This window comes from Furipterus horrens, unplaced genomic scaffold, assembly GCF_987537825.1.
Source record: "Furipterus horrens unplaced genomic scaffold, mFurHor1.1.pri manual_scaffold_17, whole genome shotgun sequence".
NCBI classification, from domain to species: Eukaryota; Metazoa; Chordata; class Mammalia; order Chiroptera; family Furipteridae; genus Furipterus; species Furipterus horrens.
This window is the reverse complement of record NW_028327187.1, coordinates 50,411,807-50,436,015: the sequence shown is the minus strand read 5'-3', so window position 1 is coordinate 50,436,015 and position 24,209 is coordinate 50,411,807. Positions and strand designations below refer to the sequence as shown.

Below are 24,209 nucleotides of genomic sequence, written 5' to 3'. Positions count from 1 at the left end.
AGATGGCCAGTGCCCTGACTGGTGTGGCTCAGGGGGTTTGTCATCATTCTGCAAAGCAGTTCAATTCCAGGTCAAGGCATATGCCTGGGTTGTGGGCCAGATCTCCGGTTAAGGATGTGTGAGAGGCAAGTGATCGATGTTTCTCCCACACATTGATGTTTCTCTCCCTCTCTTCCTCCCTCCCTTCCCCTCTCTCTAAATATAAATAAAATCTTTAAAAAATAATAAAGAGTTGGCCAATGAATCTCCAACATAACACAATGCCCTGCCAAGAGGCAGTCTACTTTGGAAGTTAGGGGCCAACATCCTGGAGCCAAGTGGCCTGGGTCCAATTCCTGGCTGTGGTACTTCCTAGAGTTTGATGACCTTGGGCAAGTCATCTGACCTCTTTGCCTCATTTGCCACAACTCTAAAATGGAAGGAATAATAATAGTAATACCTACGAGGACTCTTGTGAGGCTTCAATGATTGGTCTCATGGCTCCAGTCACCATAAGTTTCTCAAAAGCACCAAGTTTAACCTCTAACCTCTGCATCTGGCACACACTTTTCCCTCTGCCAAGAACATTCTCTTCCCTTTTTCTGGCTTCCTTTAGATCTTAGTTTAAATGACACTTCTAAAAAGCCTTCCTTGACCTCGCCATGTAATGTCAGGTGCCTCTGCTATTTGCTCTCCAAGTACCCATATGGTATAGAACTTAAAACTTGTTCAAGTTTTTGTTCCCCTGCTGGGCTGTCAGCCCACTCAAGGCAAAAGCCAAATCTGTCCTGATTGCCACTATTACCTTCAGAACTTAGCACAGTATAGGAACACAGTAGGTGCTTACTAAACAATTGTTGAATGAACATGGAATGAAATAACAAATCATACTCAGGAGAAAGGAAACCAAAGAATGTCTTCTGAGTTAAATATTTCACTTTAGGTAGAAGTTTATGCCTCTTCACATCTGAGATATATAGAAGTACTTCCTCTCATATATTGAGAAGCTTGAAATTAAACATGAGAAGTGCCATATTCTGAGAGTAAAAAAATTACACCCATTTTTCGTAGGAATCATGGCTTCAAAGCAGAGAAATAGCAGTTGATTCAGTGTGTTTAAACTTAATTTATGTCTCATATTCCATAGGTTTTATTTAAATAAGTATATCACAGCAAAATTATATGGCTAGTATATCTTCCTAAATACTATCAGCTGGGCTAAATGAAACCCTTAAGTGCCATTGGCATAGATGGGGAGAAAGGGAAGGTGAGACCATGAACATGAAAGAATATAAAAGAAAGGAAGTAGAAGTATTTCAAATGTTAGGACAGTAGTACAGCGACATCAGCAGTTCATCTATAAATTACCACTGGGTGGCACCAGTGCCCCGGTTAGCCAATAGAGATATGGAACCAGGAGACAGCTGTTGGACTACCTTGTAGAGCTTTGGTTGAACGTTCAGAAGTCTATTTTCAATACACTGTTGGGCAGATGCAATTCAGTAGAGTTCAAGTTCTCTGCACATGTCATTGACACGGGCACAGGTCTTAAGGATGTTGTGGTTTTCAGAGCCACCTGAGAGGTGTGTGTCTGTTTCAGAGTCGGCTCACCATTCTAAAATGCAGGAATTCTCAGTGGAGTGAGAAGGTGGCAAAAGAGATCAGAACAACCTAGAAAGATATTCCAAACTGTAAGATTGAATCATATAAAACTGCCAATAGTCACAAATCTGTTACATACAGAAAACAGCAATTTCAAAGGGTTCAACCTAATACACACATATTTAGAATCGCTGACTTAGTGAGTTACTATTACTGATAAGAGTGTGTCATATTTTCCGGTTTGTTAGGGGGGAAAAGACTGAGATCACCTGCACAGTTTGACCTTAAATAATGAAGCATTAATTAAGCAAAGAAATGGAAACAAAATACCTAAGGATAGAGAACAAATTATAACTACATTTAAAACAGCAGACATGGGATGACAGTCAGAAAAAATATAAATGCCATCTAAGTGTACAAAAAGTAAATTACAGCCCTGGCTGGTGTGGCTCAGTGGATTGAGCGCTGCCTGTAAACTGAAGGGTCACCAGTTTTATTCCCAGTCAGCACACACACACCTGGTTTGTGGGCCAGGTCCCCAGTTGGGGGCATGTAAGAGGCAACCATTTATTGCTGTTTCTCTCCCTGTCTTCCCCTCTCTCTGAAAATAAATAAATAAAATCCTTTTTAGAAAGTAAATTACAAAAACATGCAGTATATAAAACACATTTCTAACCTTTTAGAAAAATCCAAATAATTTTTTGGAGAGTGGATTCATATTCTCTATAGAAAAAAATAGAGGAGCTATACTAAAAATTTCAGTAGTTGTTTCTGGGTAGGGGAATTGCACTTTGTTTTATCTTTTCATATATATATGTTTTCTAAAATAAACATGTATAACAATTTTAGACCCTGGAACAGAAAAATAAAAAAAGCCTTTGATAGAAAAACTAGGGAAATCCAAATAAATTCTATAGTTTAACAGTACTGCACCAATGTTTTGTTATATAAATGTTAATATTCAGGGTTCTGGGTAAATATATGTAGGACCTCTAGACTATCTTTACAAACTTGCTGTAAATCTAAAGTTATTACATAATGAAGTATTCATTTTAAAAAAAATAAGCCATGTGTTAAGAACACATTTTAAAAATCTAAAAGAATCCATTTGGTTAAGAGATCCCTATATATAAACAATATGTTGAAATAAAATTTCTCTGGTAATAAGTCACTAGACTTTCTAGCATGACAATAGAAAGCTCTAAGACTGTTACAGAATATGGCCTCTCCAAAACATGAAAGTGATGTCACACTACTGGGCACAGACTCATTGAAGCAAATAACAAATGATTAAGTCTCTATTTTATTTGGTTTTGTAAACATCATTCCTGAAGACAAACTACCAAAATAACATTTTTATTTGAGGAAAGAAATTAAAAGTAAGTATAGCCAGTACCAACCCTTTTCCAAAAAATCCAGTGTCCCAAATCCTGGACAGTGAGAAATGCAGGTACATGCATTTGTCTAAGAAATATTCAGTGACCATATATTGTGTCATCTTTGTGGAGTTCACTATTCAACAGCTAATACTTTAAGTGAACATTAGACTAACACAGAGAGCAGACATATAGGTAGGATCGGAAAGGAGGGTCACCCCTGAGGCAACCCTCAACCCTATAATAATAATGCACCCAAACAGGCAATTATATATTTTTAAAAAGCTAATAATAACAGCTACCCTCTGGGATTATCCAGTTATACCTGTTACTGCTTAGGTATCAGCTGACTTGCCTAAACATGAATTGTTTTTAAAACATCCTTCAAATATTGGGGAAAGTGAACATATACAGAGCTATAAAATACAGTCAGAAATCTAAACTGACTTGATCAATTTCATTTGTGGACTACTTGCTGCTCTTACGAACAACACTGCCTACTGGTTATTTTAAGTGTAAAATTTGGAATAGGATAATTCCACTGTGGAACACACCCAATGAAGGTTTCATTATTTGGACATTTTACTACTTAAATATTTTAAATGATTCAGGGAGGTACTTTTGCTTAGGATGAGATCCAAAACAAGAATTGCAAGAACAGATTTAAGAGAAGCACCTAAGTACTAAAAACTGCCAAGCAGAGCAGGAGTCTTTTCCCATCTCAGTGAAATACTGTTTCAGGAAGGGGTTAATATTCTGCACAAAGGTCAGCCAAGAAACTTGCTACAGTTTCAACAGTGTTGCTTTTTCCTACTAGTAGACATTGGCCATTTATCCCTGAAGTATTAAACTTCTGCTGCATCTGCAATGTAATTTGCCTTTAAGATACTTCTTTGCAACCCTGGCTGGTGTGGCTCAGTGGATTGAGTGCTGGCCTGCAACCCAAATGGTTGCCAGTTTGATTCCCAGTCAGGGCACATGCCTGGGTTGTAAACCAGATCCACAGAGGGGAACAGATGAAAGACAATCACACATTTCTTCTACCCTCTCTAAAAATAAACAAATAATAAAACTTAAAAGGTACTTTTTGCAGTTATTTCTGTGAATATTTAATCTAAAACATATCATCTTTAGATTATAATTCAACCCTCCTTAAAGTAACAGCAACCAATGTGAGCAGCAGTAAAAGCTAAGAAGGTGGTTTGCTGTCTCATGTCTAAGGGGCAATCTGCTCCTTATTCTTCAAAAGCAAAACTAAGGTCAACATGAAGTTTTGAAAGCAGAAGTTTTCTCTTGCCATACATCTCAAGGTCTGATGGTTATGTGACAGTGTTTTAAGGTGGTGATCTTAAACTTGTTTCATCTCATGGCACACATAAACTAATTATTAACATTCTGTTTATTATATTTTTTGCCAATCTGACAAAAATAGGTATAATTTTGATTCATTCACACTGGATGGCTATTGTTGTGTTGGCTATCGACATTATTTTTTTAAATACTCACCTGAGGACATACTTATTGATTTTAGAAAGAGGGGAAGGGAGGAACAGAGGGAGAGAAACATCAATGTGAGAAAGAATAATCGACCAATTGCCTCTCATATGCTCCCAGCCTGGGACCAAACCCACAACCCAAGCATGTACCCTGACTGGGAATCAAACCTGCGACCTTTCAGTTTACAGGACGATGCTTCAACCAACTGAGAAACACCAGACAGGGAGACTGTTGTCATTTTTTTTATTTGACAAAGTAAGGGGAAAGAGGTCAGTGCCCCTGACTAAATAGTCAGGTATTGCATGTTTTAAAAATTGTTGCAGCACATTGGTTGAAAATTGCTGTCTTAAGGTATTATCAAAATGCTTCCAACACCTCCATTTATGGTTTCCTGGGCTGGTATGTTTGGAAGTAGAGGGGAAAGGCATTGAGGTTCAGTGCCTGGTGCCAAGTTCAGGCAACATCCTGGCCTTTCAACAGCAACGGAACAGTGCTGCTAAAAAAGCAAGAAAATGTTTGTCTGTTAAAAAAAAAAAAAAAAAAAAAAAAAAAAAGGTCTAGCAATAGCAGGACCTGGCCCCAGATCTGGCCAAGTATGGAACTCCAGCCTAAACAAATTCATAATCTCTCCTCCCAATGCAAAAAGGAATAATCCATGAGAAAATGTTATGACTTCTAAAGTGAATGGGAAAAAAATGACCTCAGTGTTACATTAGCTAAGAATGATACAAAATAAAAGAAATCAACAGGTTCAAAGACAATTCTTTCAACCAAATTAGCTGCTTCAAAATGAGTAGTTTGCATCTGTTAAAGTCATTAAAGTAATATATATGTGTTATATAACAATAATGCCACCTTTGAGAACTCCAAGTAGAGTTTTGACTCAATATTGCAGATTTCCACTGGAGACTGTTATCATTAAACACTGCAGGGCTTCTCACTACATATACAGTACATCCTCACTTAACATCTCTATAGGTCCTGCAACTTTAAGTAAAACCATGTATAAATAAATCCAATGTTATCATAGGATGATTGGTAAGAGTTAAGTTCCAACAGCAACTCACATAATAATGAAACAACATTGAACTAAATGACGTCATCTGAGGACCTGCTATACACTTAGCTTAAGGAACCCTATAGACTATAACTTATTTTTTAAATGTCTCTAAAGTACAAACTGGAATTGAAATTCCTGGTTTTTGAAACTCAGGGTCCACTCTGGCTATAGAACATAAATTCCCTGCCACCCACTCCTCCTTTGGTAATGCCCTAACATAGTATCCACCTTCTCTTTCCTGCCAGAAGTACCCTAAGCAACATGTACTTTCAAACAAAAGCAGGAAGGAGCTGGTCAAGGGGCCTCATCAGTTCAGGTGAATTAAAAACAAGATCGTAAGCAAGAGTTTTCTCTGTAAAAAGGTTTGAAAATAAACTATAATCTTTACAGTTGGGGGTTTTATGAGTAAAAGATCAGCTATCTGAAAATTGTGTTAGGAACAAATCTCCCATTTTACCAAAGGTTATCATTGCAACCACAAACCAATCACTCCACAGCAACAATATGTCATGTAACCAAAGAACAATGGCCTAAATGCATGGCATTGCGGAGATAAGACAGGGATTGGGGGGCTATGTAAGCACTGGAGTGTTCTCCCAAGGGCCAGAGGCGCCAATCTGGTAGAGCACTTATGCTTCCAGCAGCTCCAGGGTGATCTCAACGAAGCTAGGGTTCATGGCAGCTAGCAGGGTTGGTGCAAGGTTCTTTTTATCCCCACTGAATACTTGCTACTCCTGAGGTCATGAGTCATCCCTTATTCAGTTCTACCCACTCAGTCCCAAAAGAAATGCTGTAAAAGTGATGTGGGAAACTCCATTTCAAAACAGAAATTAAAAAGGTGGGAGTTTCACCACGAGGGTTTCAATTTTGCAGCTGCCTTTTCTAAAATTACTTTAAAGGATACTACCTATGAAGAAGCCAATTTGGGTGTAGGGGTAATATTTCCTAAGCAAAGCTACTACCTTACAAATATTTTAATACTCAACAATCTCTTGATGGTCAGGATAATTTTAAAATTAATGTAAACATGTGTATAAATTAAAAATATTTTCACATAAAGATCCCAACCTTTATACTTCACACTAAAAACAAAATAAAGGTAATGGTATCCAAAAATTGGGGGTAATGTGTTTGAGTTTTATAACATTCTTACAAGTTCAGTCATTTTGCTTAAAGGCGTGTAACCTATTCATTTTAATGAATATGTATGATATTTCTTTTTATTTGGGAGAAATAAACACTACATAGGCTCCCATCAGCAGGTTGCTATAATTCACTAGCAGAAGCCTGAAACTTGCCTTTTCTATTTTCTAGTTTTCACATTATGGAAACAACTTGCTTTGCAGAAATTCTAACCTACTGCTGTAGGGACTTGCCTGGGCACAGGGTGAATCCCAAATATTCTACTGTAAACCATCTGAGACTAATCTTGCTCTTGACCAAATCCTGAAGGTTTCTGTGGTTCTGTGTATAAGAATACCATGACCTCTGGTCTATTTGTTTTGTTGTTGTTATTCTGTTTGTTTGAAACACATTCATCTGCCAACTGTTTATAACATTCTTCCCAGTTCTACCTATCAGTCAAGTTATGATTTGCCAACCAGTCTTTTAAACTACTTCTCAACTTTATCTTCAGTGGTCATGTGGAACATTGCCCATCTTTTCACATGGATTCATCCCATGAGCCATTAGTGCTAGTTCTATTTCCTCTTGTGCTTTCCAAGCCAAGGCTGAATTTTGAGCTCATTCACCAAGTTCCTGTTTCCTCTCTGAGGGAAATTTTCAGCTTTCGGTTCATTGGAGAAGCAGAAATGACTAATATTCAGGTGTCCCCCACTTTTAAAAAGTTCGCTTTATGCCAATTCACTTTTACAAAAGAGCTACGTTAATATCTGTTTTGCTAACAGAAATCCCAAAAAAGATTTCTGCTTTTAAGAAAAAGGGCAAAATGCAAAATAGTGCCGTTCAGTGCTTGTTTTGCAGTGAGCCCCTACAAAGGCAGTATGCTCCCCAACAGCAAGAGCAACACAGTCCAGTTCCTTCCTGGGAAATGCACTCAGCATCAAGTGGACAGGACTTGGAAATGTGTGAGCATCTCTGCTTCATCTCGATTATTCTGTGCATCTGTTAGCAAAATGTGTCCTGAGGTAATTGCTTCTTCACTTTATACCATTTTGGCTTAAGGAAGGTTTCGTAAGAATGCTCTACTTTGGGATAGCGAGTGAAACCTGTATTTTGAACAGAATGACTAATAACCATTTCAGCGGTAGCAGCTCAGCCCATTTCTTCATGTTTTCTTTGATGACCCATCACTCAGGTACTTCCAGGGAAGTAGTCCTTCAAAATGCTATCATATTTTACAGTATAAAAATACTTTAAGCCCATAGGTAATAAACAGAATACTTAAGAGAAAACAGGTATTTCACCATTTCCTCCACTGCATTAACTTCATAACCACTAGAATCCACCATTAATGTTTACAACATCTCTCTTAATAGTTTAATCTCATTTGCCCCTCTCATTAATCAAGTAAGAAATAGGGAACCTGTACCCCGACTCCCCTGTAAAATCTGTATTTTGACAGTACCTTTAAGAGAAAAATCCTCATGCTGTGAAATCAATTCCAGAAAGGCCAAGCAGCACCATCCTTGGAAATCAGGGTTACAGTTTCAATTGCCATAGCAAAAACACGAGCAGCTACACTGGCCTTCACATTAACACCACTGTTTACATGGTAGACTCCTCTTTTATAAAAGACTCTATTGAATCCTTGGAAAATGATCCAAGTACCAAAACGTCTTCAGTATAATGTAAATTATTTCTCCCTTAAGACTCACAGTATAAATCTAAAGATTTTATACAGAGTCTTCAGCAGATGTGCTTAATAAATGTTTCTAGATGACATGAGAGAGCAGAATACATACATACTTGCCCAAATCAAACCTGGTTGTCCAATAGTTCTCTTAATATTCAATTTTATATACCATAGCCTGAGGTAGGATAGATCCATGTTGTTATAGATACTTAGATTTTCTTTACTTTCATAAATTGTAAAACAATACAACTAAGGCCACACCTTTACCAAAAATTAGAGCAGTTGCGTTTTCCTTGAACCAAGTGTTCAAGCTCAGTTTTAAAATCTTCATTAAAACCAAACTTCACCCCAAAAATATTCCTAATGACATTTTAATATGTTGCACTTATTCATCATTACTAATAACTACAATTTAAATAACATGTGCATAGTTAAATTCAAATCAGAACTGAACTGGTTTAACATTGAGGAATTTAAAAACTCCTTGGCTATTTACTTTTGGTGACCATGGCCTTATTTTTAAAGATTACATAGTTTTTTTCTAGAAACCAGTTATTTTAATCAGAATAGAACGCTGTCGTTGGTTCGATTCCCAGTCAGGGCACATGTCTAGGTTGCACGTCAGGTCCCCAGTTGAGGGCGTGAGTGAGGCAGCCACACAGTGATGTTTCTCTCCCTCTCTTTCTCCTTTCCCCTCTCTCTAAAAATAAATAAGTAAATAAACAAACAAATAAATAAATGCTAACAATTAAAAAAATAAAAGACACTATATTTACATTGCACCCCGTTATTCTGTTCTCACCAAGGTGTCTTTTTCACTTAAGAGTTATCAATCGTGAAAGATGCTCACAATATAGTGTCAAGTTAAAGGAAGCAAGTTACAAGTAATTGTGTACAGTAAGAACCCATTTTGCAGAAAGATACACGTTGGCACACGGGCATGCAAGTGTCCATGCATGTGTGTACACAAACATATGTGCACAAGCATATATACTCAGAGTTGATCAGAGATCTCTCTGGATATGGGATTAGGTGTTTTTATTTTTTTATATTTTTGATGTAGAAAATTTAGAAAATACATATAGCATTTTAACAAAGGGAGAAAAGTATTTTTTCAATTTGTGATATACTTATTGTTTTTCTATTACATTTGTCCCACTTTTTCCCCCATTTCTTCCCCCCAACCAGCCCACCCCTTCTCCCACAGTCAATCCCCACCCCATTGTCCATGTCCATGGGTTATTTATAGTAGTACCTTTACTAAACCTTTCCCCTACTTACCCCGCTCCTCTCCCTCCCGGGAGAAAAGTATTTTTAAAAAATACCCAAGTGCTCATTAAGTACAAGGCACTACATTTCTAGCACAGTGTCATTGTATAATACACAATGAAGAAATCAGATTGCAAGTGCCTTCCAGTGTGTAAATATTTTATATTATTAACCTGTATAGTTACTACCAAAACATTACTCATAAATTTAGAAATACACTGTAGAATTGTATAGGATAAAAAGTATCCTTAAACTGCCTTCCTCTACCACCACTCCCTTTTCCTCTAGAGTTAACTACTTGCAGTATGTATCAACTTTTTGTTTTATCCATACACATGATAAGGTCCCTTTTTTTTTTTTTAGGTAAGTGGAACAATGGTATATGGACTGCCCTATAACTCCCTCTTCCACCCCTCACCCCTTTAACAATACTTAGGAGCTCCTATGTCAGTTTATATAGGACCAAGGGGTTTCTTTCCTCTAAATGCTCTATGATATTCCATAGAACAGCATATTTTTATTGAAACCATTCTCCTATTGATGGACATTTAGGTTACTTCCAAGTTTTCACTATAGTAAAGTCCTACATATATCTTTATACACATGTGCAGATATTTCCCTAGAATAGGTTCCTAACAGAATTGCTGGGTTGAAATAAATGTACATTTAAAAAAGAGACAATTTTGGTATTCTTTATCAAAAACAACTTGCACTCTCATTAACAGTGTGCAAGTTCTTTCTAAAAGTGAACATAATAGTTTTTGCCAATGTATTTGGTGAAAATGTTTTAAAAAAAAAAAGGAAACAGCAGCCAAAATGGAGTGACTTTTGCTTAGACCTTTCACCAAACTAAAACTTAATAACTCACCTAAGTCTTTCCCAGGAGTGGAAATTCAAACCAATCAGTCTGAAATTTCCTGATCAATACCAGTGACGGAATCTCTATGATAGAATCTTTACCATTCCCTTCTGCCCCCAAATAATCTTCTTTTCTTTTATTAATCACACTCCTGTCACACCCTTCTTCCTATAAATACCTTCTATTTTGTGCAACCTGTCAGAACACCCTACTAATTGCGAGAAGGGAGTCTGCCTGATGCATAAATTGCTTAATAAAGCCATTTATAGTTCAAGTTTACTAGATTTGATTTTGTTCTTTAACAATGGTTTCATTTCCCTTTCTATTCATTTTAATTTTTTTTCTAATGAGCGCTTTTTTCTTTTTATTATTATTGATTATGCTGTTACAGTTGTCCCAATTTCTTTCCCCCCTGCTCCGCCCTCCCTCCAGTTGTCCCCCTGCCTTACTCCATGCCCATTGGTTGTGCATATAGTTCTTCTCAACATCTTCCTGTCTACTCCACTCCCTCCTACTATGCTTCTTAATTCCTGTATCATCTCCCTCCCTTTTCCTCCTTCCCCCTCCCCACCGACCTCCTCCCAATATGTTCCCTGTACCTATAATTCTTTTTCCCTTCTTGTTGCCTACTTAGTTTGCCTTTGTTTCAATTCCCTAGCTTCTGCTGTTGGTTGCTGTGATACAGTTTTCATTTTAATGTTCATAGTTTTGATCCTCCTTCTTCTAAACAAATCCCTTTAACATCTCATATAACAGTGGTTTTGATCTAACGAACTTCTTCAGTTTTACTTTGTCCTGTAAACACTTTCTCTGCCCTTCTATCCTGAATGACAGCTTTGCTGGATAGAGTAGTCATGGCTGTAGGTTTTTGATTTTCATTACTTTGAATATTTCTTGCCAGTCCCTTCTTGCCTGTAAAGTCTCCTTTGAGAAATCTGCTGATAGTCTAATTGGGACCCCTTTGTACATAATTCTTCTCTTCTCTCTTGCTGATTTTAAGATTCTCTCTTTATCTTTAATTTTTGACATTCTGATTATGTGTCTTGGTGTGGTCCTCCCTGGGTCCAGCCTATCCAGAACTCTCTGTGCTTCCTGGACCTGTAAGCTCATTTCCTTCTCCAAGTTAGGGAAGTTCTGCTTCATTATTTTTTCACATAATTTTTCAATTTCTAGTTCTTCTTCTTCACCCTCTGGCAATCCTATAATTTGAATGTTCATTCGCTTATAGCTGTCCCAGAGGTTTCTGAGTCTCTCCTCATATTTCTCACTTTTTGTTTCCTCTTTCTGCACTGGTTGACTGTTCCCTCCCTATGTTCCGATTTATTGATTTGATCCATGGCTTTCCCTTCCTCACCACTTGTCTTTTATGGCATTTTTGTTAATTTCAGCATGACTAGCCTTCATTCCTTCCCGTCTTGATTCAGCCCCGCTGTTAGGTCTGTAAGCTGCCTTATGACTATAGCTCTGAACTGAGCCTCAGAAAGATTCGCTATTTGTTCATCGGTCAAGGCTTTTATTTGTTTTTTTGTTAGCTGTGTGATTGGTATTTCAATCATTAATTCTGCCATTCTGACCGTTTTGTTTATCTTTCCCTCTTGGGCGGGGCGCTGTCACCCCCTCCTACGCTATATTGGGCAGAGCCCCCTGTACTCATCACAACCTGGCGACCTTTCTCGCCACACTGTGGCGCTTTGTGTGGGTGCGGGGGTCCAAGATGGGTTCTTGCTGTTGTTACTCTCTGCTGAGGAACAGTGGTCCTCCTCCCAATGGGGTCTGCCTTCCCCGGCGTTGGAATCGCGAGCCGATGGGGCTGGTCTGCAGCCGGGGCTGACTCCCAGGTGCTTCTCTCCTCCCCCCAAACATGGGTGTCTGCTTACTGGGTCCCGCTGTTCACTGCTGCGGCTGCCGCCTCCAGCACAGTTCGATCTTTCAGCCGCAGTTTCGCACTTCCTACCCATCCGGACGAGCACCACTTGTTTATGACTGCATACGCTGGACTTCCATGTAGCTTTATTTTCTGGAACTTCTGGTTATTTCTGGTTTTGCGGTAGTTATAATCCTTCTTAGTTGTAGAGGGAGACAGAGCGTGTCAGTCTATGCTTCCATCTTGGCTGGAAGTCCGCCGTTTTTCTTATTAATGGATTTGTAAGAGCTCTTCATATATTATGAAGTAGAAGACTTTTAATCTAATGTTATTTGGAACAGTTGATTAGTTAATTGAAAAGGTCAATCATAAAATGCATGACAAACATTTCCTTTATCAGTAGTAAATGTACATTCATTCATCAAACTTTTGATATAGGGCCAAGAAGCCAAAAACACTTTTCTTTACCCAAGACCAAGTGAGTGTAAACAAATTTAAACATGACTCTTAAGACGACACAAAACTTCAAAGAACTTAAAAGACACTTGCAAGGAACAGAATGAAGAACACTTTTAGATTTTTATATTTATTTTACAAATTATTTATTGTCTTACCCTAATTGGGCAGCAATAACTTGCTTTTACCAACTCTTTCCAAAACACTCAAATTTTTTTTGTATAAAAACATGAACCTAATGTAACTATCACCCAGCTTCAAAAATTATCCATATATGCTGTATTTGATTTTTATATCTCTACACACCCCACACCTCCACCACCCCTCATATCATTTAAAGCGAATCCCAGACATCACATCATTTCATCTGTAAATTTTTCAGTAAGAACTTCAATTGCCCCCACTTATATTTTACATTACAAAATATGATAATAAATTACATATTTACAAAATCGAGAGCAACCAGCATACATAGGTTTAGTGATAAAAGCATCTGTTCTACTGATGGGTACACAAGCATACTGGCATACTGGAGACCAGCTTACTAAATAGCAAGTGTTCACTGCACAGCTTATTTTACAAAGGAAATAAAGGGCATCTTTTAATGTGGTGAGCCAGTTAAGTGGAAGTCAATTAAATATTCTACTGCATATACAGAAGCTATTTTCCCCAGTCAGTCATTTACCTTTTTAAGTTTGTTATAGTTGTCTTATGCTTTCCAGATGTTTTTAAAAATATATCATTAATTTATTTTTGTGTATGACATGAGGTGGGAATCAATTTCTTGCCAAATGTATAGCCAAATGTCCTAACTCAATTTCCATTTTCAATATCACACATAGGCATGTAAAAGAACTAAAGTGTCAACTTTTAACTTACAAAAGAAAGCTATGTAAAAAAATAATAAAGCAACAGTCTAAGCTCAGCCTGATAGGCTCAAACTACTATGTACTTAAAACTCACATAGCAGTTTGGGGAGCAGGAGCAACAATACTGCCATCCCTGAGTTTCTCGTTACCACTCTAGCAACAACAGAACCACCAAAGGACATCAGGACCACAGAGGCCTCTTTCTGAATCTCACTAGTTGTCATACCTGTAAATTTACTTTCACAGTGAAACACCGCACACTGGACAACAAAATCAGCCCTCTCCATCCATTCCTTAATGCTGCTCCTAAACAACAGTGCCTTGTGGACTTAGTAAAGAAAATGAATACACTCTTCCCAAGCACTATTTTCCATGGAAACATAACTAAAAAGTACTAAAAGCTGAAGTACACTTCATTAAATTTCCTTTGTAACATAAAGACTCAATGATTTGTAAGGCTGATTTGTCCCTAGGCAAACTTCTTCTGTAATGCACTGGGGATTAAATCAGCTTTTAGGGCCGTAAGTTCTCTGTTTCAACTATGATAATTGTATTGTGTATGCAGCCAGACAATACATAATGAATAAATGAAATGCTGTGGCTATGTTGCAACAGAAGGTTTGTTTGTTTGTTTTAAACAAAAGCAGGTGGAGGGTAGTATTTTGCTGGTTCTTGCATTATACCAATGATTGGTTTTTTCAAATAGCAACCCACTACCTTAGTTATGCACATATTTTAAGCAAATATGGTTATTCTGAAGGGACAAGTAATAATTTCAGTGCCATATTAGAGAAACGAATACTCTCAAAGTTAATCACTAACCTTTTCCTGTAACTTTTCATAATATGAGCACATACATTTTTCCAAAGATAAAATTGCAATTTCCCTTAAAGCTAATGTTTATTTTAAAGATACTTAAAATGAACATTAAGTATCTACTATAAAAGGAAAATATATATTCTAGACATACAAATTTAAGAGTCTTTCATTCATTATTCTGATAATGGATATTGAGTATAAAAAGCCTACTAAGTACATGGTCCTGATTCACAACTTCACCACTGAAAATGCAGAAGTAAACTTCCAAACTACATTTAAGTGACAATACAAATTTTTTCTTTGCATTATTTACCAGAAATCTTGATTAAAAAACAGTTTTGCCAAAATATTTTTAATTTAGAAAGTGAAACCCAAAATACCCTTGGCACACTGTGTCCCTATTTAATTTTAAAATATTAATTTTAGCATTTTACTTGACAGCCTAGTAAGGCAGAAATTATATATTTAAGGCACAAAAGGATAGAAGCCATTTTAATATAGCACGAACATGTGTGAGTATGTATTCACACTCTAAGCCATCAAGATCACTTGTGGACTTGAGGCCAATTGGAGGTGTAGGTAGACACATTTTGCCTCCTCATACAACCATAAGAAGGATCGTAACTAACCTCAAAACAAAAAACAACCAGAACTGCCAGAAAATCAAACTGGATGGAAGTCCAACAACCAAGGATTTAAAAAAGAAATATTCATCCAGATGGCACCAGGAAGTGGTGAAACAGGTCACACCACCCTAGTATACCTAAGGCTACACTGCTTACAACGTAACAGGTGTGTCAAGACAGGGAGTCAAAGCAGCTCTGCCTAATACAAAGAAACAAACACAGGGAGGCTGACAAATTGAGGAGACAAAGAAATATCACCCAAATGAAAGAACAGAACAAAACCCCAGAAAAAGAGCTAAGCGAAATGGAGACGGCCAACCTATCAGATACAGAAATCAAAACACTGGTGATAAAGAAGCTCAGAACTCACAGAGTATAGCAAACAAATAAGAGGAAAAATGAAGCTACATCAAATGAAATAAAGAAAAATCCATGGGGAACCATTAGTGAAGAGAAGGAAGCTGGGGACATAAGGAAGAAATAAACAGTCAACCAGTACAGAATGAAGTAACAAGAATGAAAAAAAAAAAAAAAACACAAGGAGAGAATAAGAAGACTCTGGGACATCTCCAAAAGTGCCAACATCCAAATCATAGGGGTGCCAGAAGGAGATGAGGAAGGGCAAGAAACTAAATGCTTATTTGAAAAAATAATGAAAGAAAACTTCCCTAATTTAGTGAAGGAAAAAGACATACAAGTCCAGGAAGCACAGAGAGTCCCAAACAATTTAGACTACACCAAGACACATCATAATTAAAATTCAATAGTTAAAGATAAAGAGAGAATCTTAAAAGCAGCAAAAGAAAAGAAGAGTTACCTACAAAGGAGTTCCCATAAGACTATAGGCTGATTTCTCAAAAGAAACTTTGCAAGCAAGAAGGGACTGGCAAGAAGTATTCAAAGTGATGAAAAGCAAGGACCTACAACCAAGATTACTCTATCCAGCAAAGCTATAATTTAGAATGGAAAGGCAGATGAAGTGCTTCCCAGACAAGGTAAAGCTAAAAGAGTTCATCATCACCAAGTCATTATTATATGAAATGTTAAAGAGACTTATTTAAGAAAAAGAAGATCAAAATTATGAACAGTAAAATGACAACAAACCTACAACTATCAACAACTGAATCTAAAAAACAAAAACAAATTAAGCAAACAACTAGAACAGGAACAGAATCATAAATAGGGAGATCATATGAAAGGTTATCAGAGGGGAGCAGAAGGGAAAGGGAAAAAACTATAGGGATTAAGAAGCCTAATTGTTAGGTACAAAACAGGGGGATGTTAAGAATAGTAAAGGAAAAATGGGACAACTGCAATTGAAAAAAAAAAATTCTAAAAAAAAAAAAAAAAAGAATAGTAAAGGAAATGGAGAAGCCAAAGCACTTATATACACAACTCATGGACATGAACAAAGGGGGGATTGCTGGAGGGAAGAAGCAGGGTACAAGGCAAAGGGGAGCAAAGAGAAAAAACTGGGACAACAGTAATAACATAATCAATAAAATATACTTTTAAAAAAAAGACCACTTGTTCACAGGATACATTTGAACTTCAGGATTGTGAAAAATGTTCACACTGCTTACAGAAATACTGGATTACAGAACAGCAAGGAATAAACTAAATAACAATAGTATATAAGACCACTTGACACCAAAGACTGATAGATTTTTAAAAATTAATAAACTGGAACTTATCAAAATTAAATATTTTTGTTCTATAAAAATCCATGTGAAGAGGATGAAAAGATCAGCTACAGACTGGGAGAATATATTTCTGAATCACATATCCAACAAAGGACTAGTATTTAGAAAATATAAAGAATTCTCAGAACTCGACACTAAAAAATAAAACCAACTAGAAAATTTACAAAAGACATGATCATACATTTTCACTAAAGAGGATACAGAGATGGCAAATGAGCATATGCAAAGATCTTCAACATCATTAGCCATCGGGGAAATGCAAATTAAAACTATGACAAGATATCACTAGACATCTATCAGAAATGGCTAAAATAGAAAACAGTAATGCTACCAAATGCTAGCAAGGATAAGGAGCATTCATATGTTGCTGGTGGGAATGTAAAATGGTAAGCCATTCTGGCAAACAGTTTGGCAGTTCTTCATAAAATTAAACATGCAACTAACATACAACTAAGCAACTGCACTTGGGCATCTATCTCAAAGAAATGGAAATTTGTGTTCACATAAAAACCAGTACATGATTGTTTATAGGAGCTTTATTCATAATAGGTTTAAAAATAAAAACAGGAAACAGCTAGAGGTCCTTCAAAGGGTGACTCTTTAAACAAACTAGTACATCCACACCATGGACTATGACTCAACAATGAAAAGGAGTTATCAATACAAGATACATTCCCTGCATGAATCTTCAGGGAATTACAATGAGTGGGGGGGGGGGGGAAGCCAATCTCAAATAGTTACATACTGTGTGATGCCATTTATATAGGATTCTTGAAATGGCAAAAGTATAGGCATGGAAAACAGATTAGTGGTTGACAGGGGTCAGGGAGGGAGTGAGGAAGGGAGATGGCTGTAACTACAAAATGGTGAAGAACAGTTCTGTATCTTGACTGTGGTGGTGGTTACATGAATTTAACCATGTGATAACACTGCATAGAACTAAATACACACATGCAAATTAGTGTATGTAAAACTGATGATCTCTGAATCAAGTAGATAGATTGTATCTATTTTAATTTCTTGTGATATTATACCACAGTTATGCAAGATGCTACCAATGGGGAAAATTAGATAAAATATATTATTTCTTGACAATTGTTTACAAATCTACATCTCAAAATAAACAGTTAAAAAAGAAAAAGAGTATAGAGGGAGAGGAAGGGGAGAAAAATGGGAACTGTAACAGCTTAAGCAATAAATATATAAATTAATAAATAAAATTAAAAATAAATTAATTTAAAAAGAGAGAGAGAGCCCTGGCTGGTGTGACTCAGTGGATTGAGTGCCAGCCTGCAAACCCAAAGGTTGGCAGTTCAATTCCTGGTCAGGGCACATGCTTGGGTTGCGGGCCAGGTCCCCACTTGGGAGTGTGTGAGAGGCAACCAATCATACTGATGTTTCTCTCCCTCTTTCTTCCTTCCTTCCCTTCTCTGTAAAAGTAAATAAATAAAATCTTTTAAAAAAACAAAGAAAGAAAAGAAAAAAAAAAGAAAAGAAGAAAAGAGTATATAAGACTAGCCAGTATAAGGAGTGGGGAAAAAATGCTTTTATTTTTGCTAAAGTCTCAGCAATCGAAAGTTAAGGAACAACAAAAAAGGAATGCCAAGAAGAGAGTCTACAGGCTACAATTAATACAGTCATTCACCTTCTCCTCCCCTGTAAAGCTCAATATCCTCAGGACTTTATATCCATGATTTCACTGTTGTTATTAATAAAAATAAACTGTCCATGCAACTATCCCTCCACAACCCCATCACTATCACTACCACCTCAGACTAAATGCGTGGTAGGGCTTGTTTTACACATCATATCCCGGTGGTCTGGCACAAAATAAGTGACAGATGAAGGAACAAGATAAATTAAATGAACGAATAAATGAATGAGATACCTGTATATTCTTTCAAAGTTATTAGTCAATTACAGTTACATGGTAGTACTTATACAACCCCTTACAAATTTCTAAAAGCCATGAACATTTTAAAATGTGTATGCACACATTTTACTTGCGAACAGAAACTAGCAATGCCTGACTTTTGTAAAATGCTTCCCAATTTATAGATTTCCACATAGAGTATAATCACTTGATAAGAATGAATTAGGAATTATGTATATATAAACTGGAATAAGTATATGCAAATCTTAGAAAAAAAGCATTCTGAACAACTGAAATAGCTAATTATATATGGCAGTGCCTTGATGCAAACTGCATCCGATAGATACATAGATAGATAACATATTTTTTCAGTATAAGAACAAAGAATTCAAACTGGGAGACTTATGGATCATTCTTTCAATCATCAAGATGCTTTTACAGAAGCAAAAACTGAGAGGAAAAGTGACTTGTTCAAGGTTATACAATAAGCTAGAGCTGGAACTGAATGTGAGCCTGTCCAGCATCCCAATTCCTTTCTCACTGAACTGGACAACACTATCCTTTCTTCCCCTACCCAAAACAAAAATCTTAATATAAATGGTTAATTTTTTTAATGGGGTTTATAGGGGGTAAAAACCTGAATTTGCTCAAGCTTTTTACTGTGGCATTACACCTTCTGTGGACTTTTAGGTGTCAAATTACTTCTCACATCAGAACAGCAAAAGTACGTTATTCTATGGTGCAAGTTATCATACTAACAGTTTAATGTTTCATCCTCCACCTAAATGGCAAATAGGATGTTAATTCTTACAGGAGTCTTACATATCTTACACTTGAGTGGCTTCAAAGGAAAACATGAGTTATTTTACAATTCAAGGAAGAGGCTTCACGATATGCTCATTCACCTTACTGTAATTGAATCTCCACTTGGCACCAGCCTTATGTACCAAGAACAGTTAAAACTATCTGTTAGCGGTAAAAGAAAAGAAAAACTAATAGTGACGAGCAACTATTGGGAAATGGTTAATTAAACAATAAAGCAGACTGCTTACTTTTTCAAAGGGATTAATTTAAATGCCATTTTCCCCTTATTCTGCATCTCTTCGCAGTGATGATTGATTTCTTTAAGGTCAAAGAGCAAATAGAGCAAATTCATTACAAGACGGTGAAGAAAATGCCTTTGAAGGAGGAGATGTTGGAGTGAAGAGGAGAAATGACGTTTTATTTAAAATATGTAACCCCTTGATGGGGGTTAGGCGATGAATCATATTCTCGATTTTTCTATGTGCTATAAACATCAGCGACAGTTCTTTTTGTACGGCAGTGAAATGAGAGGAAAAGGAAGTGAGTAAAACTAATGCTAAATATATATTACAGCATCCACTCAGGACAGAGATATCGATAGAACAGGAAAAAATAAGACCGTCCTTCTGCTAAAATCCAGCTGTTTTCTAACAGATGTAAAGATATGGAAGCTAAGAGGATATCGAAACCCAGGGCATCCCTCATATTAGAAGGGCCGATGCTTTTAGGGTAAGAGAGACCTGCTTACGCTCGGATAAAGAGTGGACAAAATGGGGCTGAGGTATAGGGGTGCCTGCCCTAAAGGTCATGAGGAAGCCTGGCAGGCTCTCGATTACTCCCTTTGGAAAATATCACGGAAAAGAGTATCACCCCCCTCGGAGAGATGCTTCTGGCTCTCTGGGGACGATATGCGGCAGAAGAGGCAGGCCAGGGTGTCGAGGACCCCAGACTTCAGTAAACGGAAAATGTAGAGATCTCAGGGATCTTCCCAGCACCGGGGGAGGAGGGCGGGTAGATCGCTCGGGCTCAAGAAGAAAGCGAGCCAGTTCCGGGAATGGTAACGTTCTCTCAACTGCCTCGGGGCTCAGGTGTGGGACAGTGGCGCCGCTGGAACTGGGGCCGATATGCGACAGGGCACGGGCGCCAGGGCCGCAGCCTAACCAGCCGGGGTTACTCACCAGAGGCGTTGTCCACGGAGTCCCTGCAGCCTGCCAGCGCCTGGCCTTCAGGAAGCTGGCGGAAGGGAGCCGCGTGTCCGCTAGCTCTGGGGCTAGGAGGGGCGCGCCTGAAAGGCCGGAGAAAAAAAAACGCAGCGGCGCGCGCACCCCAACGACCTGCGGAGGCGGGGCGAGGAGCGGTGTGGCGCGAGCCCGGAAAAAGACGCGCCTGGAGGGGCGGGCGGAGGGGGGGCGCGAGGTGGTGTGGCTGAGCCCGCCGAATCGCCGGCGGCCCACGGCTCTGCCCACCCACGCTCCCGCCTCCGCTAACCCTGGACGTCAGCTGAAAAGGCGGGGCCCAGCGGGCAAAGAGCTGCGAGGGAGGGGTGCTGCGGCAGAGCCGGGTAAGCTAACGGCGCCTCCCAGGCTCGCCGCAGGGTCTAGCTCCCGCTTCCGAGCTGCCTTTGCTGGGCTGGCTCGCCTCGTTATCCAGCATGGTTTCAAGATCTATGCCTGTCTGATTTCAGCGAGGTGCAAAACCGACCCACGCCCCACCTGTGCTAGCTTCCCAGAAGTAAAGTTCCCCACAGGTCATCTTCCAGGTGCCATTTAAAGATTAATTTATCTTTGGATTTCACTCCCCTTCCTTTGGAGAGAGATACTATCGATCTGATTAGAGACACCTTGCTCCACCAAACCTGAGCTACATGCCCCTATCTTCCATTTATCTCGCCTCTGACTGCGATAAGACCCACCCCCCCACCCCCCGCTCCCTCCCGCTAATAAAATGTCACAAGGATGCAGGGATTTCTTTTTATGCCTTCCATATACACGATGGTGTAATGGCAAGAGAGTCCACAACTGATAAGGAAATGTCACCGCAACGCTGTGACAACTTTCTGGACCTGATCGTTGCTTATGAGCTAGTCCTACAAATACTGTTCGCAAGAAATTCAAGAAATGGCTGTTAAAAATAAAATTACGGGAAACTGTCTCCGAACTACAAAAGGGACAGGCCATGATTTCAAGTGAGCTACGACAAACTGCCAAGAATTTATCACTCCCCCCCCCAAAATGATAACAACAACAACAAAAGCGCCAACATTATGGTTCCCTGACGCATCTGGAGGACTAGCTTCCTCTTCCTGATAGTAATGAACATTTCATTTCACTTGCTATTTTTCGGTTTCATGTTACCAAAGACAACAATGTGCGTGTGTGTGTGTGTCTCACCATCTCAGATTACAAGCTAGAGTCGTTCTAAAACTTTAGTTTGTATCTGAATCATCCGGGGTGCTGGTTAAAATATGGGTACCTGGAGCTACAACCCCCAAGTATTGTAATTCAGATCGGAGTGGAGCTGAGAAATTTGAATTTTTAATAAGCCTTGTAGGTAACACTGTAGGTGGTTGGAGGCTCACAATTAGAGAGCATGGAGTTATAGCTTTTATATGTTACTACTCTGAAGTGGGATAACTCATCCACTTTCCAACAAGCCCATCCCACTTATATATAGCATGCCTATAATTATTGCTACGGCAGTCCTGTAACTTCCTTTTTCCATTGACCTAGAAAGTTCAGGACTTCAAACAACAATTTTAATCATTATGTTTATTTTACGATATCTCGTTGTAATACCAAAAATAAGTAATCATTTGTCAACTATATAATTCACTGAGTACCTATAATGTGCAGCAGTTTCTGGAATAACATGGTTTGTTCAATGTCTTTTCATTATAATGTTGATGAGATGCATGGGAACTTAACTCTCATTTATATCAATTAGCCTTCGGTAAAATTGCTTTCCTCATTTTCATTTACAGTCGCAGAACCTATTATTGATGAAGTTAAGTGAAGACACCATACAGAGAGCACTGTCATCTATACTCAGGTTAGCACAAATGAAATCAAAGAAATGATGATCCCTGCCCTCAATGAACTTAGTGCCTAACTGTGACATTAAAACACAGACCCAGTACTGATCCACTACAACACATCAATCTATTGCACCAGGATGAAAAAGAACTTGTAAATAAAGAGTACTTTTGTCAATTTCCTTTACTATCAGTCACTTAGCCCAGTCCTTTTCAATCACGTAATTTCCTCTGGACACTGACTCCTCAGTTTACCGGAGTTCCTCCAACTCTACAATGTACCAAGGAAATATCCTGAAGCTCTCAGTTTTTGTTTGTATGTATTTGTGCATTCATACCTATGTGTATGCATGTGTGTATAATATAGACACATTTATCAGACCAAGAAACTACTTGAATTTTCAAGATCTTTATCACTTAACCTATTCATTAATGCTGACAGTCCTGGCTTTTTAAGAATGATTTTATTTATTTATTTTTACAGAGAGAGGAAGGAAGGAAGAAATAGAGGGAAAGAAAGACCAAAGGGAACAGTTATCCCTGGCAGGCCCCCAACTGGGGATCAAACCAGTAGCTTTCGGGTTTGCAGGCTGGTGCTCAATCCACTGAGCCACAGCAGCCAGGGCAAATTGCTGGCTTTTTATTACCTACCATAGCTCACTTTTCCCTCTACAGTGTATCCACACTATTTCCAGCTTTTCCTTTTTCACTTTTTTCAGGATCAAAATACAGTATTCCCTCACTTATCGCAGGTATTACATTCTAGACACCCCCGCGATAGGTGCAAATTGGAGAAGTAGGAACCTTACATTTATTTTAGTATTTATATATATTTTAAAGCTTTATAAACCCTTTCCACACACTTATAAACCATTCCCGGTCCCTTATTAACCTTTCCCACTCCCTTATTAACATTTTCCACACTTTTATAAACACTACTTATGTTCTTAAACATATTCTACACTCTTAAACCTATGTAACTTTAACAATATATGTATACAGTACCGCAAAATCCCGCAATATAGCAAAAATTCCGCGATAAATAATTAAATATAATATTTTTTAAAAGCCCCCGATGCAGTGAAGCCGCAATAAGTGAACTGCGATATAGAGAGGGACTACTGTAAACCTTGTTTAATTTCTCGTCATCAGAATTCCTCCAGAACTACTACGCAGGAGCAAAACATTCCCCCTGCCAGCTGTCTGACATTCTAAAGAGAACATTTGCACCACTGTTTACTAGTTAGGAAGACAGGATTATTATCCTTATTTTACAGATGGAGAACCAGATGCAGGTTGAATGACTTGTCCAGTCACACAACTAACCAGTAGCAGAGCCTGGATTTCCTACCACAGTTCTGATTACTCCTAGACCCGGGTATTTGCCACTACATCAGGCTTCCTGGGTAATAAAAACTCCCCAGAACCACCAATCCAATTAGAAACAGAAGAGAAAAACATATAGAAATTGAAGAGTTAGGAACTTGTACAGTGCAATTGGCAAATTCAAAATACAATATAAAAAGCATTGAAAGCATGAAAATTAAACTGGAAGCCAAACAGAATTGAACAGAACAGCTCTGTAAGAAGGTACTGATATTTAGGCCTTGCCCATTTTACTCTCCTGTAATAAGAAGCTGAAACAGATAGCCTGGCATTAGTTATTTATGGAAGGGCAGAAAACAACAGTTCTTCATTGATGGAGGA

The 24,209-nt window shown here is 38.2% G+C and overlaps 1 protein-coding gene across 3 annotated transcripts in view; it reads right to left on the bottom strand.

Moving 5' to 3' along the window:
• The window catches only part of ACSL4 (acyl-CoA synthetase long chain family member 4), a 111,528-nt gene extending 90,746 nt beyond the window's left edge, over window positions 1–20,782 (bottom strand). For 2 of the 3 annotated variants that reach the window (XM_090264653.1, XM_090264654.1), the window contains exon 1: window positions 20,650–20,714. The gene's annotated coding sequence lies outside the window, so the exon portion shown is untranslated. Of the gene's footprint in view, window positions 1–20,649 lie in introns of all 3 variants that reach the window. The other variant, XM_090264655.1, reaches the window with a different exon arrangement.
• Window positions 20,783–24,209: the final 3,427 nt, after the last annotated feature.